Source organism: Equus asinus, chromosome 2 (genome assembly GCF_041296235.1).
Source record: "Equus asinus isolate D_3611 breed Donkey chromosome 2, EquAss-T2T_v2, whole genome shotgun sequence".
NCBI classification, from domain to species: domain Eukaryota; kingdom Metazoa; phylum Chordata; class Mammalia; order Perissodactyla; family Equidae; genus Equus; species Equus asinus.
Window position 1 is genome coordinate 39,555,537 of NC_091791.1, and position 19,476 is coordinate 39,575,012.

General features: G+C 40.4%; 2 protein-coding genes across 2 annotated transcripts in view; one reads left to right on the forward strand and one right to left on the reverse strand.

The window, feature by feature from the left end:
* LIPA (lipase A, lysosomal acid type) overlaps positions 1–19,476 on the forward strand; it is a 277,601-nt gene that overhangs the window by 45,082 nt on the left and 213,043 nt on the right. The window lies entirely within an intron of this gene.
* LOC106844970 (interferon-induced protein with tetratricopeptide repeats 1-like) overlaps positions 1–19,476 on the reverse strand; it is a 77,572-nt gene that overhangs the window by 39,302 nt on the left and 18,794 nt on the right. The window lies entirely within an intron of this gene.

Consider the following 19,476-nt stretch of genomic DNA (forward strand, 5'->3'; position numbering starts at 1 on the left):
ATTAGTCAGGGGGCAAGAGGGCAGAGAGCGAGAGAATGAACACAAACATGTATCTACTCAGAGTCAGGAGGAAGAGATGGAAGGGGAAGAGGGTGAGAATGAATCATTTGCTTTTGACAAGTGACTATCCCCAAGGGAGATGAGCACAGTTATCAGTAAAGAGGAAGAGCTCACAATTTCACTCAATGCCCAAAGAATGATTTTGATTTTTAATGTTATATTGAATCTAAGTTGTTTTATAATGATTTTGAATTCTTTAACCTCCTAAAGTACACAGTGTGCACCCTTCTCACCAGTAGCAGATGTGCATTTCAAAGGTGTTTATTAAACATACAGAAGCACATTAATTGATGTAAGGAGATGATCAAGCTCTATATCTGAGACAAATGCAGGTTATCATGTATTCTGTCATATGTAAAATATAGTAGAACCTTGGGAAAGGAAATACATAATGATAATGAAAACAAGACCTAACGTTGATTGAGCGCTAATTACATGCCAGGCACTGTTCGAGGGGCTTTACATGTATCAACTCACATAATCCTCACCTCACCCAATGGGGCAGGAGGTATTATTATCCCCGATTTGCATATGGGACGCTAAGAAACTTGTTCAAGGTCATATAGTTTATTTAGGGGCAGATATAGAATTGAACTGAGGCAGTCTAGCTTCTCAGCTTACAGTCTTAACTAGCAGTCTAAAGCTATAGATAGCAGTTATGTAAATAAAATTCACTTGTTAAACAAGTATTTGAAATACACATGTGAGTGTTTGTGTAGGTACATATACATAGCCACAAATGTTTGTTGAACAAATAAATGAATTTATGTGTCTATCTATATCTCTGTCATTCAGTTCAATAGATATTGGGGCAGGTGTCATTTTAGGCAGTAGGGATAAAAAATAGAAGAAGACAGGTCCTTAGTCTCTCTTGGCTCACATTCCAGTGGGAGAAGACAACAAGAAACTACAAATATGAGACTGTACAAGAAAATATCCTGTTAGGACACTATCCAGTCATGATTACTGCTGTCCTGATGAAATTAAAACTGAATGCATTGGTCAGGATGTGCCTGAGTATTTGGTGGTGATCAGGGAGGAGCTAGAGTTACTTTAAGTAGAGTAGTTGGAAAAAGACTCTCTGAGAAGGGCATATTTAAGCTGTGACCTAAATGACAAGAAAGAACTAGGTCTTCAAAGATCTGGGAGTTGGGAATCCCGGCATAGAGAAGAGCAATTGCAAAGGCCCTAAGGCAGGAATGAACTTGGCTTGTTTAAGAAAAAGAAGCTGATGTGGCTGGTGCAGGGGGAGGCTCATGTGAGACAAGTGTTAGAATTACACAGGGTCAGATTACACGGGGCCTGTCAGAGGGGATAAGGAGCATGAATGTTGTTCTAAGTGACACATAAAACAATGGACAAGGGTGTGTGTTAAGCAGAGGAGTGACTTGATTTTATATATATTTGGACAAAATCATTCTGGCTGCTGTATAGAGAATGGATTTTAGGAAGTCAAGTGTGGAAACTGCTAGAGCAGTTAGGGAGCTATTGCTGTGGTCCAGGCAAGGAATGATGGTGGCCAAGACTAGTGTGATAGCAGAAGAAACAGAGAGAAGTGAATAGATTTAGGGTATATTTTTGAAGGTTGGGTCAACAGGACTTGCTGATTATTGGATCTGGGGTATAAGGTAAAGAGAGAACTTAGGATTATAGTAGTTTTTGGCCTGAGCAATTTATTGGACAGTAGTAAGTTTAGTAAGACAACAGGAGAAATAGGTTTATGGGAGAAGCCAGGAGTTCTGTTTTGGAATAAATTGAGGTACCTATTGGATATGCAAGTGGAGCTGTTGAGGCAATAGCTGGATAGATGAGTCTAGAGTTCAGAGGTGAAGGCTGGAGTGATAAATCTGGAAGTCCTGACCATGTAGGTAATTCTGAAAGCCTTGGGTCTGAATGCCATTACCTATAGAAAGAATGTCGATGTAGAAGAGAGGGCCTGCCCAAGAGAGCCTTGGGGCACCGTGACTTTCAGAGATTGGTTAGAGGATGAGAAGCAGCAGAGCGGGCTGAGTAGCCAGTAAGGAAGGAAGAAAACTAGATGGTAGTGCTACCCTAAGAATAGTAAAAGATATTTCAATGAGGAAGTGGTGAGACTAGTTCTTGAGAAAGGACTAAAAGGAGGATATAAAAGTGACTACTGGATTTGGCCACATGTTGGTAATTGGTGACTTTGGTAAGACATAACTGTCGAGAGTGATGGAAGCAAATGATCATTTGGAATGATTTGAGGAGAAAATAAGAAGTGAAGAGGCAATTCTTCCAAGAAGTTTCACTGCAAAAACAAAAACTTGGGTGGGTATAGCTGGAGATGGAGAGATTATTTTTTATATCAACTAGGTGACATTAAGGAATAGTTGCATGCTGATGGGAGTGATTCAGCAGGGATAGAAAAACTGATGATACAAAAGAGCTGATAATTACTGGAGAGAAGTCTTTGAGTAGGTGAAATACGATGTAAATCAGAACAAAATTGTGATGCTTGACTCTTTTTTTTTTCCCCAATAGGGATAATTCTTCCAAATTATGGAAGGGAAGGCCGGCTAAGGGCACAGATTTAGGCAGACTAAAATTTGGTAGTGACAAATGAGGATGGTTTTTTAAGTTTGCCTCTTCGAGAAGATATACACCAAAGTGTTAGCAATGCTTTTTATTTTTATTTACTTTGTGTTTCTCTCTCCTCTACCCCTAAGTGTTTGCCTTTGACTATGCGTTTCTGAAAATCAAGTAATGTATGTGTCATAAGATCATGGAATCAGTATTAAATAGTTTCTATTTGCCCCTTCAGATCCATTCTTTCTTCTTCTCTATCAACCTTTGTAAATATTAATGATCTCCACTGTCTCTGGTTTCCCAGTGGGTTGGGCAAAAGGAAACAACAAGTGATCAGAGAGAGGGAGCAGTATCCTCAAATATTTATTTCTGGGGCTTCTACCCTCCAGAACTTTCCTCTAATGATGTCCATAGTTGCTGTCAGTTCACCCTCTATTTACACTTCTCTCTCTATGTCCCTGTAACTTCTCTCTTCTCTTACCTCTTTAGGCTTAATGTATTATTAGCCTCAGGTTGCTACATCATCCCTTATCATCTGTAAACTCAACCCACCTCTTTATTCAACTTTCTTTAATTACTCAGCTTGATTTTGACATCAGATTCCTGCTAGGAACCTGACTTATACAGAAAAAGAGAAGAAACCTTAAAGATAAGAACCCAGGGCCTGAGGACTGCATGGAAAATGAAATTAGCACATTCTCTTTATGACCCTGTGTAAGTTGTTTATGCTCTCTGAGGTTAGATTCCTCATATCTTTTGTGAGGACTTTACAGGGATCAAAAAGGAATGTTATGAACAGCTCAGTGCCCAGATTTTTGATAACTGTTGGAGGTCATTGAGAGGATGTGACCACAATTGACCCAGGCAATTGGACGCTGCTCAATTCCTCCCTTTTCCTTGGAATCTACATTCTGCCCACCATTCCCACACTAGGAGTTGTTTCAAGGGCATAGCCTTGAGAGAGTGATGTGTTGTTGGGACCATCTGGGCTGTGTATGTGACTGAACCCAGTTAAGGCCTCTATATACACTTTTAAGTTTCTAGCAGGTGGGTGCAGAGTTCTGCTTGTCATGTGACCACCCAAGGCAAAGCTTCTATGTAAGTTCTCTTGCTTATTAAGTGTGCTACCCACCAATCTGGAGTGGTTTGTCTCTTTCTTTGGTCTCTCCTTGCCCTCCATGTCTGGGGGCCAGTCTGTGAACCAAAAATAACCTAGATGAAATGGACCAATTCCTTGAAATAAACAATACGAAAACTCATACAGGGAGAAATAGATGATCTGAGTAGGGCTATATGTATTAAAGAAATTGAATGAATAATTAATAACCTTCCAAAACAGCAACAAGCCTAGATAGGTTTTTTGTTTGTTTGTTTGAGGAAGATTAGCCCTGAGCTAACATCTGCCACCAATCCTCCTCTTTTTTGCTGAGGAAGGCTGGCCCTGAGCTAACATCCGTGCCCATCTTTCTCTACTTTATACGTGGGATGCCTCCCACAGCCTGGCTTTTTGCCAAGCAGTGCCATGTCCGCACCTGGGATCCAAACCAGCGAACCCTGGGCCGCCAAAGTGGAACGTGTGCACTTAACCACTGTGCCACCTGGCCAGCCCTGAGCCTAGATGGTTTTAGTGGTGAATTCTACCAAACATTTCAGAAAGTAATGATACGAATGCTTTCCAATCTCTTTCAGAAAATAGAAGCAGAGGGAATACTTCCTAACTAATTCTATGAGCCAGCATTCCCCTAATACCAAGCCAGACAATGACAGTACCAGGAAGGAAAACTATAGACCAAGAGCTCTAATGAACACAGATGCAAAAATCCTCAACAAAATATTAGCAAATTGAATCCAACAACATATAAAAAGAACCATATGCCATGACCAAATGAGATTTATTTCAAGTTTGTGATGCTGTTTTAACATTTACAAATCAATTAATATAATCTATGACAGGAACAAGCTAAAGAAAAAAGAATCGTGATCATATCAACTGATGCAGGTAAAGCAAAACCCAATACCCATTTATGATAAAAACTCTGAGAAAACTAAGAACAGAGGGGAACTTCCTCAACTTGATAAAGAACATCTACAAAAAAACCTATAGCTAACATCATATTTAGTCACTGTCAAACTTAACGGTGAGAAACTAGCTTTCCCTCTACAATCAGAAACAAAGCAAGGATGTTCCCTCTCGCCACTCCTATCAATATTGTAGTAGAATTTCTAGCTGATGCAATAAGACAACAAAAGGAAATAAAAGGTATACATATTGAGAAGGAAGAAATAAAACTGTCTTTGTTTGCAGATGACATGATTTTTATGTAGAAAATCCCAAGCAATCAATAAAAAAAACTCCTAGACCTAATACATAGGAATAGAAAAATTAAGGAACAAGGTTAATATACAAAAGTCAGTTGCTTTCCTATATACCAGCAATGTACAATTAGACTTTGAAATTCAAAACACAAACCATTTATATTAGCACCAAAAAAAAAAAAAAAACAAACAAGTATAAATCTAACAAAATATGTACAACGTCTATATGAGGAAAACTGCAAAACTCTGATGAAAGAAATAAGATCTTCCAATGGAGAGATTTTCCATGTTCATTGACAGAAAGACTCAATATGGTTAAGATGTCAGGTCTTCCCAACTTGATTTATCGATTCCAGGCAATCCCAGTCAAACTCTCAGCAAATGACTTTGTGGATATCAACACACTGATTCTAAAGTTTTTATGGAAAGGCGAAAGACCCAGAATAGCTAAAACAATATGGAAGAAGAACAAAGTCAGAGGACTAACACTACCCTACTTCAAGGCTTACTGTGGAGCTACAGTAATCAAGACAGTGTGGTATTGGCAAAAGAGTAAACAAATAGACCAATGGAACAGAAAAGAGAGCCCAGAAATAGACCCATACAAATATAGTCAACTCATCTTTGAAAAAGGAGCACAGGCAATTCAGTGGGGAAAGGATAGTCTTTGCAGCAAATAGTGTTGGAATAACATCCATGTGCAAAAACAAAACAAAACAAAAAACAAGAATCTAGACACAGGCCTTACACTTTTCACAAAAATTAACTTAAAATGGATCATAGACCTAAATGTAAATGCAAAACTATAAAACTTCTAGGAGATAACATAGGATATTATCAAAGTGACCTTTGGTTTAGTTATAAGTTTTTAGATCCAATACCAAGAGCACCATCCATTAAAGAAAAATATTGACCAGTTGGACTTCATTAAAATTAAAAACCTCTGCTTTTTGAAAGACACTGTTGAGAAAATGAAAAGACAAGCCACAAGCTGGGAGAAAATATATGCAAAATAAATATCTGATGAAGGACTTGTATCCAGAATACACAAAGAATTCTTTAAGCTTAACCAGAAAACAAAAACCCAACTAAAAGATGGGCAAAAGATATGAACAGTCACCTCACCAAAGAAGATATGCAAATAGCAAATAAACATATGAAAAGATGCTCAATATCATATGTTATTAGGGAAACGCAAATTAAAACAACAATGACCTATCACTGCACATCTATTAGAATGGCTAAAGTCCAAAACACTGACAACACAACACCAAATACTGATGAGGAGGTGGAGCAACAGGAGCTCTAATTGATTGCTGGTGGGAATGCAAAATGGTGCAGCCACTTTGGAAGACAATGTGGCAGTTTCTTATAAAACTAAACATAGGCTTATCATACAATCCAGTGATTCTTAGTTTTTTGAGGAATCTTCATAATGTTTTCCATAGTGGCTGCACCATTTTGCATTCCCACCAGCAGTGTATGAGAGTTCCCTTTTCTCCACAACCTCTCCAACATTTGTTATTTTTTGTCTTGGTGATTATAGCCATTCTAATGGGTATAAGGTGATATCTTAGTGTAGTTTTAATTTGCCTTTCCCTGATGATTAGTGATGTTGAACATCTTTTCAAGTGCCTACTGGCCATCTGTATATCTTCTTTGGAAAAATGTCTGTTCATCTCCTCTGCCCGTGTTTTGATTGGGTTGTTTGCTTATTTTGTTGTTCAGTTGTGTGCGTTCTTTATATATTATGGAGATTAACCCCTTGTCAGGTATATGATTTGCAAATATTTTCTTCCAGTTGGTGGGTTGTCATTTCGTTTTGATCCTGTTTTCCTTTGTCTTGCAGAAGCTCTTTGGTCTGATGAAGTCCCACTTGTTTATTTTTTCTTTTGTTTCCCTTGTCCAAGTAGATATGTATTCAAAAAGATCCTTCTAAGATTGATGTCAAAGAGTGTACTGCCTATATTTTCTTCTATGGGTTTTATGATTTTAGGTCTTACCTTCAAGTCTTCGATCCATTTTGAGTTAATTTTTGTGTATGTCAAAAGATAACAGTCTACTTTCATTCTTTTGCATGGGGCTGACAGTTTTCCTAACACCATTTATTGAAGAGACTTTCCTTTCTCTATTGTATATTCTTAGCTCCTTTGTCAAAGATGGAGATTCAACTTTTGAGCAGGAAGTATCTTTGCCATCAGGCAAGTTTTGAGAAAGGGTTTTTTGACATTCCAATGATTGTTTAACCTTACAGGTGGGTCAAATTTCAGGGTCCTGTGGGGGAAGAGAGAAATTTGGTCAAATTAAATTTACAGGCATTTTGTTCTCATTGATCAGTAGGGACAAATAGTTCAGCTAATCATTTATGAGAGACAGAATGGGAATTTGGAGGGTCTGTTTTTGGCCTTGTCAAAGGTAAACAAGGGAGCCATGGCGAGTCTTATCTAAGTAATATGGGAATGTTTGTTAAATATGCAGTTTAACAAAAGACCACAAGAGAAATTGAAGTAGAGAAATTTATTACTCACAAGTCCTGGAGGAAGTACACTGCATGCCTCAAGGAGCCACAAGGGGAGGTCAAGGCAGGGCGCAGGTAGAGAGAGGCAGGACCTGGGGTACATGCCTTTACTAGGGTCAGTGGGTGGAGTGCTTAGGGGTTCCTGGGCTAAGGCCCTATTGGTGAATTCAAACCAAAAAGAGGAGGGTGGGGGATTGTTAAGCTCCACAGGGGTCTTATATAAGGGAGGAATGGCAGAAGGGGAAGGCCCTGGGAGGTGGGGGAGATTGTTATCACAAAGGCTCTTGGGGAAGTCATATCAAGAACTTACTTTTGCTTGTGACTCTACAGGCTGCTATCTAGCGCATGCACTTGCATGAGGGGGCTAATGTTAGTTTAAGGTCCCCCTCAGGCTGCTTGAACAAAAAAAATGGATACTGAGGCAGTGATACCATAGAGTAGCTTAGCTAAACTGTTGACATTCCCAGACACAAAAGTGGTAGGTAGTGGTGGGTGGGTAGATTTTTTTGACCTTAGCTGTTTTCCAGGAGCACAGGGCTCAGGTAAAGTTCAGCATTGTCAACATCTCTCCAAATTTCAGGGGCTTGGTGCTGCCATTACAGCATCTCATTTCAATTACCTCTGGCCTTTCTGGGCTTCCAGGTGTTCATGGAGACAGGATGACACCACACTAGGCTGTGAAGCCTTAGAAAAAATTATTGATATTTTGACAGGTTGAATTTAATGTCAACAAATTCATTCCATTGCGTTTGGATACCAGCTGAAAGCGATTAGCTCTGCCATTGACTTTTCAACACTATGTGAAACTTCCCTCCTCAGGATGCTCCAATTGCTATAATAGATCACATCCTATGAAAAGTAACAGTGCTGTCAGGAGAAATTAACTTGAGGGAAGGAGCCCTGTCCCACCTCTCACCATTTTTTCCAAGTTGGTCGATTACAATTTGGAAGCAACTGCTCCTTTCCTCAAGGAGAAAATAGTAAAATAAACATTTCTAGTTTCATTCTCCTATTAAAATTGTTACCGAACCAGGTTTGTTTTGCCCTCCACATGATTATGCCGATCACTGAGCTGATGAGTTTGCAAAGAGAAAAGATTTAATCATAAGGCAGCTTAGTGAAGAGGCAGGAGAATCAGTCTCACATCTGCCTCCCTGAAAATGGGGACTCAAGGATATTTGTGGGATAGGGGCAAGGTGGTCTGAAGTGTGGCAATAGATGATTGGAGCTATAGGAGAGGAAGAGAATTCCTCTACTCTCTCTAGGTCCTTCTGGCTGGGCTATGAATTAAATTCACATGAGAAAGAAGGACAGGAGAAAATCAAACAAAGCTTTATAACATGTATACATGGGAGAACCCCAGGAAACTGGGTAACTCGCCAAAATGGCTGACCTGCCCACTTAAATATCATCTTCAGCTAAAGACAAAGGAGGATATTAGGGGTGGTGGTTTGGGACTTCAGGGGGGTGGAAGGCAATTTATATAGACATGCAAATGTAAATGGGACAACTACAGACAATGTGACCTGAGAGACATGTTTTTACATTACATTACAGTTATCTTTTGGTATTAGCTCCTTTCTAGAATAGGCCCTTCTATTTTTTTTTTTTAAAGATTGGTGCCTGAGCTAACAACTGTTGCCAATCTTCTTTGTTTTTTTTCTTCCCAAAGACCCCCAGTACATAGTTGTATATTTTAGTTGTGAGTGCCTCTGGTTGTGCTTTGTGGGAGGCCACCTCAGCATGCCTGATGAGTGGTACCATGTCTGCACCCATCATCCAAACCAGTGAAACCCTGGGCTGCTGAAGCAGAGTGCATGAACATAATGACTCAGTCATGGGGCTGGCCCCACGGCCCTTCTATTTTAAATGCTTTTAGGCAGTTAGGGGAGCAGTCAAAGTTTCTTTCAGAGTCTTTTGTTCTTAAAAATAATCAAGCCAAAGAGACACATTTCGGTGTGGCCAATTCTGATCCCCCACAGAGGTAGGGAGAAGTGAGGTAATTGATGATCTGCACAAGCAGAGTCCTGCTTCATGGCTCTTCATGGGACACATGTTCACAAAATGACAGTGTTCCCGTGATCTGAGGGTGGAGTTTTTAGCTCCTTGACATCAAAGGGTCATTTATCAGTCATCTTCTCAGGCCCAGTTGATGAGTTGGTAATCTCACCTGGCTTGAACTAGACAAGGAGTCAACTCTCAGTTCCTTAAAAACTTGATTACCCCATCATTACCATGGTGACCCACACATCATCAGAGATGTTTTCTATAGAGTAGGCTTTAGTAATGCATTATATAACTACTTTTGCAAACGGACAACTAAGTATAGTTAAAGCAAGTTGGCTCCCAGAGATTATCTTTCTCAGTAAAGTCAGTATTAGGCATCGTCTTCTCTTTTTTTCTCACAAAGAGTTGTACCTTAGAGTTATCAACACCCCAAAAAAGAATGGATCAGGAGTAGATTTTGACTCAACTGCTCCTTTGTGCCCATTCTATCTGTGACACATTGGAGGGCATTGTAGGTTGAATTGTTCCCACCAAAAAGATTCTTTGAAGTCCTAATACCCTGGAAACTGTGAATGTGACCTTATTTGGAAATAGGGTCTTTGCAGATATAATCAAGTTAAGATGAAGTTATTGAGTGGGCGCTAATCCAATATGACTGATGTCCTGTAAGAAGAGGAGAAGAAACACAGAATCAGACAGAGGGAAGATGATGTGAACATGCCCAGGGGAAAACACCATGTGAAGATAGAGGCTGAGACTGGCAGCTAAGAAGAGGTAAGGAAGGCTTCTACTCAGAATCTCAAAGGGAGCATGGCCCTCTTAACACCTTGGTTTCAGACTTCTGGCCTCCAGAACTGAGAGAGAATAAATTTCTACTGTTTTAAGCCACCTACTTTGTGGTACTATTTATGGCAGTTCTGGGAAATTAATCCAGAGGGCAAACATTGAATTAGGTAAAGATCATTCAGATTAGATGCTGTGACCTTGGGGAATCCTCAGTTTTGATTGGGAAATTGGGAAAGAACAAATTTAATTCTTTGTAAACAATCACTCCCAGTCTCACACATGCCATCTGATGCTTGTGCCAATTAGAAAAAGTTGTCCTTCTCTCTGAGTATATGCGGCCTTCACCAAGACACATACCTTGGTGAGGACAAACATCGGCTGGATTTTATTCTCATTCCTTACACCTTCAGACAGTGAATAATCTAAAAAATAATGCTTGGCTACCTTGCAGCCCAGCAGGAGAGATTTTCTTTTCTTTGAATATGGGTGATGCCAGCCCTGATATCAGTTCTCCTACATTAAACCCAGCATGTATGTGGTTAAAACCAAAGCACTCTTTCCCTGCTTACTCCCTGGCTCCCTGGCTCCAGAATCCACTATCTGCCATGGAGACAAACAGCCAAGGTCGCCCACCTGCAAATTCCCTTATCATCCTCCTTCCTATAAGCAGCCTCCCAAGGCTGAACACAGGCTGGTAGGAAAGCGCCCAAGGCCACAGGCTCCCCACTATCCCCAGAAACAGAAACATTCCTTGCAAACTTTAAAACCCCTGGCCTCCCATCTACTGGGGAGACAAGATGGAACGAGACAAACTTGAGGGCTCACTCTCATCTCCCAGCTGATATCATCTGAAATAGAAATCCTTTCCCTGCCATAAGCCTAGAGTTCCAGGTTTTATTTGGTCCCTCTCGTGTGGCAGGTAGGAAACCTATGTTTGTAGGTACCAACATGAGTGTGTCCTCCCTGACGTGTGTTGTCTTTTACCTTCTAGGTTTTGAGCCATAGGCATAATATGAGGTGAAATGTCACCAAAGAGCAATCTTTACTCTCTAAATATGATGCTAAGCACTTAAAATCCTCCAGGTTCCTATTCTTTTTCAAAACTGAGCAAACAAAGAGCAGTAAGATAGTTTGTTATAACTTTGACTGGGAAGCATCGAGTCAGAGAACCTGGTTGATGAGCCAATTACTTTCTAGCTGTATGACTTTAAGCAATTTACTCCAATTTCCAAATATTTCAGTTGTAAAATGACAATAATAGTAGCTATAATATTTCCTATTTATAAAACTATAGTGAGAATGCTGTGGTAATGCAACGATCAATGCAGAGTGAGCTAACTACCAAGCAGAATAAGAAATTAGTTATTAGCATTAATATTGACATTATCATTTTTAGTGTGTGTATCTGTGTGTGAGAGAGAGAGACAGAGACCCAGGCACTCAGTGGATGGGGCAAAGGAGGATGCCCAGCATCTGGCAGGTGCCAGGTGTTTCCCCACATGGTTTCCCACTTTAGCAATTTTTAGCACTGCTGGGCAAGAACAGCCCAATCTGCCTGTGGCCTTGTAGGCTCTGGGAACAGGACACCTTAACGTGGGCTTCAGTCCAGAGAGCCTTCCTCAGGCCTCTTCAAGTCAAGGGCTCTGGACACACCCAAGCTCAAGCCATTGAAAAGCCTCTTGAGCAGGCTGGCTACCAAGGCACTGGGCAGAGCCTGACTTTCTGGTCAACTCCTTGCATAGAGATAGAACTAACATGATTTCATAACCAGGAAGCCAGTAAATGAGAAAGGGAGCCTCTTGGCAGTGAATCTCTTTCACCGGTATCCCATCCCTCAAACACTGCCCTGCAGGGCATTTAATGGGACCCCTGTGACTGTGGCTTAGGCAGGTAACCAGGTCCTATTCTACCCATCTCTTGGAGGAGCTAACAGGAAGCTGTCTCCATCCTCCATCATCCCTGCAGTTCTCCCCATGGCAGTTAACGGGTGTTTGGTGGAAAGGGCATCCTGCAAAGGGGGTCCACTTTTCTCTCAGTTCTCCCTGTTCTGTTACTATATCAGATGGAAAGACTCTAGCAGGCCAGTATACTTGTGAGAAAAAAATATTTTATACAATTACCAGCACAAAATAAAGCAGGAAAGAGAAGAATGTGTACCTTTTGGATAAAAATGTGTCTTAATCTTTGTTAGGTTTCATTTTTCCTAACATCTAATTAAAAGATAAATCTTATTTTAATGGTTATCATCACAATAAGACTCCAAGTCTTTGTTGCTTTCAAATAAAAATCAAACAGGGTTATCTTTTAAAATTCTTATCTTCTGCTCCCTACCTTTGAGTGATTCCATTTGGCCTGAATATATTTAAACTTACTTTCCCCATTATCTTGTCCTACCCAGCTCCACTCAAACTTCAGGCAGGATTTGTCTCGTTCACAGTTCTGTGAGCTTCTCCTGTGATGTGTTCGTTGGGTTAGATTATGACACAAATAAAATTACTTTTGCTCTTAAGACAGCTTTATTTTCTATTTAGGTCTATGCCTGTTAGGGAACAAGAGAACACTAATGGAAGAGTTAGAAAGCTTGCCTTTCTTAGGAAGGGTCTGCCTGGAAATTTGCATTCCAGAAAAATACTAGAATTTTAAAATGTGCTAGAAACAAAAGTCAGCAGTACCAAGAGCTTTACCTCATGGTTTCTGTGAGATACACAGTTGCTAAGCAGTGCTTGGTTCCAGCCGAGAGGCTCCTCCAGGTTTATCCAGTGCCTTTTGGTGCTTGTTAGGCAAGTGAGGGGCTTATATTCAAGGGTGCATTGCTTCCCCACATGAGTTGTTTCCTCACGTGAGTATAATAAAAATATATATATTTGGTCTTTGTCCTCGGTTCCTGGCACAGAGCTTCTAAAAACCCTTGGAATTTCCTGAGTGATAGGAGCATCTTTTGTTATTCATAACAAGCCCCTTTCAATCATACCTGAGTTTATTGCTAATGAGGTGACTCTTTTGGGGTTCCCTAGATAGCTTCAGGATGGGGGCTGGTTGCCAGAAAAACCAAGGCATGATTAGAGGGTTAGAACTTTCAGCCCCACCCCCCAACCTCTGGGGAGGGAGAGGGGCTGGAATGGCCACTGATTTAATCAATTGTGCCTACATAATATAAACCTCCATAAAAAACCCTAAACATGGGGTTCTGAGAGCTATTAGGTCAGTAAACAGGTCAAGGTGCTGGGAGGGTGGCATGCCAGGGGAAAGCATGGAATCTCTATACCATCCACCCTCCACACCTTGCCCTATGCATCTCTTCCATTTGACTATTCCTGAGTTATATTATTTTTTTTCCAGTAACTTTGTTGAGGTCATAATGATTTATAACATTGTGTAATTTTGGGTATATATTATTATTTATTAATTTCTGAATACACTTCATCATGCTCACCCCCAGTAGTCTAATTTTTGTCCATCACCATACATATGTATGTATCCATGTATTTGTTATCTTCCACATGTGAGTGAAATCATGCAGTGTTTTTCTTGCTCTGTCTGGCTTATTTCACGTTAACATCATACCCTCAAGTTCCATCCATGTTGTTGCAAATAGGATGATTCTGTCGTTTTTCATGGCTGAGTAGCGTTCTATTGTATATATGTATATACCACATCTTCTTTATCCTTTTATCTGTAGAAGGGCACTTGGGTTGCTTCCACATCTTGGCTATTGTGAATAATGCTGCAATGAACATAGGGGTGTGTAAATCTCTTTGGATCATTGATTTCAAGTTCTTTGGATCAATACCCAGTAGTGGGATAGCTGGATTGTATGGTATTTCTATTTTTAATTTTTTGAGAAATCTCCATACTGTTTTCCATAGTGACTGCACCAGTTTGCATTCCCACCAGCAGTGTATGAGTGTTCCCTTTTCTCCACATCCTCTTCATCCTGTTATATTCTTTATAATAAACTGGTAATAGTAAGTAAAGCATTTACCTGAGTTATGTGAGTTGTTCTAGTGAATTACTGAAACTGAGGGAGGGGTTGTTGGAACTCTTGAATTTGTAGCCAAGTCAGACAGAAGTGTGGGTAACCTGGGGACCTGGTACTTGTGACTGGCGTCTGAAGAGAGGGCAGTATTATAGGACTGTGTCCTTAAACCTCTGGAGACTGATGCTAACTCTGGGTAGTTAGTGTCAGAATAGAACTGAATTGTTGTACGACCAGTTGGTATTCAGAGAATTGAAGAATTGTAGAGTTGGTCAGAATTGGTTCGTATGAGAGGGAAAACCCCATAACAACTGTGCAAATATCAAAACTGGAAAAGGAAACAAAAATCTGGCAGGGAGATGCCAGTTGGAAGGAAATGAAACTTTAACTATGAGGGATGTCTTTGTTCTGATGAAGAGACTCTGAGAAGGAAATTATGAGCAGCAGCTTTTTCATGCTACCGCTCTGTGGGGTCAAGGTGGTCTATGGAGGAGGACTGGAACTTAGAACCTGAGAATATGCAGCACTATGGAGGACTAGACCTATAGGCAGGTGCCCTGTGCAAATAGGCTGTGTGACGAGTAATTTGCTTTCACCCCTCTGGGCCTCATTACTCATGACTATAACAAAAGAGATAGGTTAAGGAAAATTTCATGTTCTTTTAAAGTTTAAAATTCCATGAATGTGTAACCTGGAATATGGAACTGTGTTTATAGCCACTACTCTGAAAGACCTTGCTTTGGTAACTTCATGTCCCTATACCCTTTTCCCTCCATCAAGAGAATGGTAGACACCTCCACCTTCTTCCTAATGCACAGAAGAGAGAATACCTGTAGAAACACCTTGTGCTGTTGTATAAAATATGACCCTGCCTTCATACACTTTTTCTTATTCTCCAGTATTTTCTAGTCAAGAATAGCCAAACTGTTCTCATTCATCAGGAAAACTTCAGTCCTCCAATGGCCCACTGATTTTCATCTCTGCCTGACAACACTGGTTGGGCCTTGGCTCCTTAACCTGTTGATATAAGTTATCTAACATACACCAGTTCCCACCAGACTCTTGAGCCTTTTCTTTACTCTTCTGTTAAAGATCACACCAATAACCCTAAACCTCTTTGTGTTCAGAAGCTTTAAATATAATTAAAGTACCTATTCGATGTTTTGAACAAAAAATGCTGGTCATTTTTATCAAATCAATTAATATTTTCATTTTTAATCAAAGATTTTTCCTCTGCATTTAAACAGTTGTGATATAATCTGCAGATACTGAATACTTTGACTTGCTTAAAAAATATGACAGGAAACTTTCCCAAATCTCCAAATTCCATTCTATCACAAAAGTTATTATGTACATGATGAAAAGTAGAGAGACTAATTCAATTGGGGCCTGAGCTGGGAGCTAGGCTCACTTTAGTAATGACTTCTTAGATTGATTGTTGTCTGTCTAGCTGCCTCCTCTACAAATTCATGTAGATTTCTAGTAAGCTCTGAATAGGTCTTTATGAAAAATGAGACTTTGTGCTCTGATCAGAGTTGATCAAACTAGTGATGAAAATCTATGTTCCATCCCTGGGGAATTTGGAATTAAGATCTAGGCACTTCAACTCAAGTAGGTTCTCCTTAGAGATACACATCTGTGCAGAAAAGAGTTAACATAGCAGGCCTGAGACTATCTTTAGAGAAGCCTGCTTGCAAGGTTAGTTCTTGGCTGCCCTCTGGGAACTTAAATTTCAGTTCTCACCATTCTCTGATAAAAATGGCTCACTGTGCCTAAACTGTGCAAACATTGTGGTTAATGCTGACATCCTGCTTTCCTTCTAAGAGTCTGGAATTTTGGTACATACTAGGTAGAGGGTGCCTACATGAAAAGCCCCCATGAAAAACCTTGAATATTGAGTCTCTAATGAGCTGTCCTGTTAGACAAAAATGTGTTGTCACAATTTGATGCTGGAGGAATTAAGTACATTCTGTGTGACTCCTTTGGGACAGGAGTTTTGGAAACTTGTGCCTAGTTTTCTTTGGAGTTTTCCCCATGTCTTTTCCCTTGTTGATTTTGCTTTATATCCTTTTGCTATTGGAGAGGTTCAGAGTATCCCACCCCAAAATATGCCATACTGGCATAAAGATTATTTTGAGCTGAAAGCAATTGAGAAGAATCAGACACAAGAAAAGGTCTTTGCCTTCCCATTTCCTGTACTAGGAAGGGGATGATAATCTTATTACCAGAGATGAGATGGGACCCTAAAAGAGTCTATACAAACAAACCTTGCTAAAGCAGCCCTTATCTTCCGTTATTTCCCCTCTCTGTTTACCTTCTCACGGTTTGCCACCCTTAAGAACATAAAGCCCTTTTCCTTTGTCTCATTACTTCTCTACATATTTATTCCTCTTTTGTTAAGATGTAATAGAAGGGTACCAAAATATGCTGCCCTAAAATATGCATTTTTGGCTTATGGATTATTTTGAGCTAAAGGCAATTGAAAGCCAGAGGACTCAGGAAAAGTTATCTCCCTCTAATTGCCTAAAAATAGAGCGTCTGCAAACCAGGAAGAGAGCAATTCCCAGATGACTCTCATCACCTGAGAGACTCTTATTTGCACACCAAGACAACCCTCATTTGCCATACCCTTCTTCCCCTCACCTTCCCACAACGTGCCTCCCCTGCCAAGAAGCCCAAACCCCTTTTCAGTTGTTTAGCGTATGTTGGTATATGAGCCTCAATCATCTGGCCACCTCTGGGAGTCACATTTTTCTTTGTGAACTCTTGTGTATATATACATAATTTAAACTATTTTTTTCTTATTGATGTATCTCTTATTAGTTTGATTTACAGGCCCAGCCATTGAACATAAGAAGATAGAGGGGAAAAGATTTTTCCTCCCCTGCACTGTATAAACCAAAGTTCTAACCACCTCTTTGAGTTACACATCACCGAGTTTTCCCCTGTGTATGTGTGATGCACATGTTAATAAACTTCTATTTGTTTTTCCCTTGCTAAACCTCTGTCAGTCTAATTTGCAGGGCCCAGCCAGAGAACCTGGGAGGGGAGATGAAAAAGATTTATTTTCCTCCCTTATACTATAATGCTTCTTACCGATGATTCTTACCACATGCTGAGTCTGTGTGTCCTTTAAGCAAATTAGCAAACTTGAGAGTGGTCTTGGGTCCCCCCATCCACATGCTTGAAGTACCCTGGTTCACTGAAATATGGTGAAAGCGTTATTTGGGAAAAGGAACGATGAAGGGGCAGGGGATGACAAACGTTTGGTGCCTGGTGGCTATGGAGTCATTCGTGGTATGCAACAGCAGCTGAGCTACTACTGTCTGCTGGTAAGAGGTAAAAGTTAGTTCAGAAATTTGAAACTGATAGGTGCAACCCCAAGAGAGTCGGCTTGTGGACTTTCTGGCTGCTTTTGGCCCAGCCAGCTAGAGTGAAGGGAAAAGCTGTGCAGCCAAAGCAACGCCTTTGGTTTTTATTCTCTCTTCCCAGTGGGAGGAGAAAGCGCTGAAACATTCTTAGAGTTGAGCTTAGATGGACCTAAAATATTAAAAGTTCCTATTGCTCTTTCTTCTAAGTACAAGAAAAAAAAGGCTAAATCAGTTCTCTGGGGAAAAGTAAAAGAAAAAACCCTGGGTCTAGTCATTTCTTCAGCCTGGCTGCTGGCACTGCTATAATAGCCTCCTCCATCCCCCTCTTGCATCCCAGCCCAGATCTCCCCAGAGAGCTGACGTTAACCCTATAAGTGCTGAATTTACTGAGAGGAGTGTCAGTAAATTTGCAGTGAGGAAGAAAAAAGAGAAATGGCTTTGTATTTTGTGGCTATAGCATTTGGATATATGATGAAAATTAATGTAAAGTTATATACTTATAATTTCAGAAACGCTAGTGGGATCATTTCAATTAGGTAAAGCTGCCAAATAAAAGAAAAAAAAAGGGTTAGCAAGACATACTTTTCATGTTTTTTGCCCTTTGGGCAGGGGTTGGAATTCAAATTTTTTAAGTATTAGAAACAGAACGTCTCCATAACTAGTGAGTTTTGCTATGAGGCTTATCTTTTGGAGTCTCCAGCAAAAGGGAGATAGCATAAAAAGAGAGGCAATCTCCAGACTGAGATACACTTTTGGAGTTAGAAAGAGCAGTTTTTAGTTGCTAATGAATCCTTGTGAAGTCAGATGTCTGGCATTTAGAGGCTGATGGTTTTCCAGCCCCACGTGCATATTTTTGAGTGGGTCAATTAGGACGCTAAGACTGAAAAGACAAAAAGGGCTTAGGAAAGCCTTGCTTGTCCCTGGGCTTTGGACCACAGCTATCTGGCCCTGCACTGTGTTGGCTTTGTTGCTGCCTGAGAAAAAGCAGCTGACCCTTTTGGAAGCTGGAATTCACAGATCCTCATTGTCTGGCCTTGACTCTAAACTGAAACCTGGGGCTGTCTGCTGTTGGGCTGTTTTGACCTTACCTTGTGCTTTGCTGACCTGAAAGTGGGCATAGGCTCAAGAAGCAGAAGTCAGGCTGGGGAACCTCCGCCCATTTAGGATGCCCCTCTGTGGGGTCCTAAATTATAAAAACACCATGGACGCTGGCTGGACTTTTTGAGTCACATACAAATGTGTACAGGAAAGGGCTTTTCTCTGATTGGACCATCTGATATTCAGCTGCTGTTCAGTTCTATATTTTTGATTGTGGAGGAGGAAAAAAATCTTTTTCCTCTACTCATCTTAGGTTCATTGGCTGGGGCTCTGCCAGTACGACTGCTAAAAAAATAGATTAACAACAGTAAAGCAAACAGAAGTTCATTGACATGTGCGTCATGCATAGTCATGGGAGTTCCCAATGATGAGTAACTCAAAGGGGTGGTTAGAATTTGGGCTTATAAAGCATCTTAACAAAAGAACAATACATTTGTAGAGACGTGACAAGACAAGGTAAGGGACTTTGAGCTTGGAGGGGTGGCAAGTTGTGGGAAGGCAAATATTTGGGGGAAACTAATGGAAGATAAGGGCTAGTTAATAAAGTTTGTTTGTGTAGACTTTTTCCAGGGCCATCTCATCTCGAATAATATAATTGTTATCCCCTTGCTGGTACAGGAAGTGGGGGGAGGGACAGCTTCACAAGTGGAATTTGTGTTCTGCTTTCAGGCAGATGGGGAAGGATAGAGCACTCATACTGCGTCTGCTTTGTCTCAGTTGCCTTCAACTGAAAATAATCATTATGCCAAAGTGGCATATATTGGAGCAGCATACTCTGAACCTTACATGATATA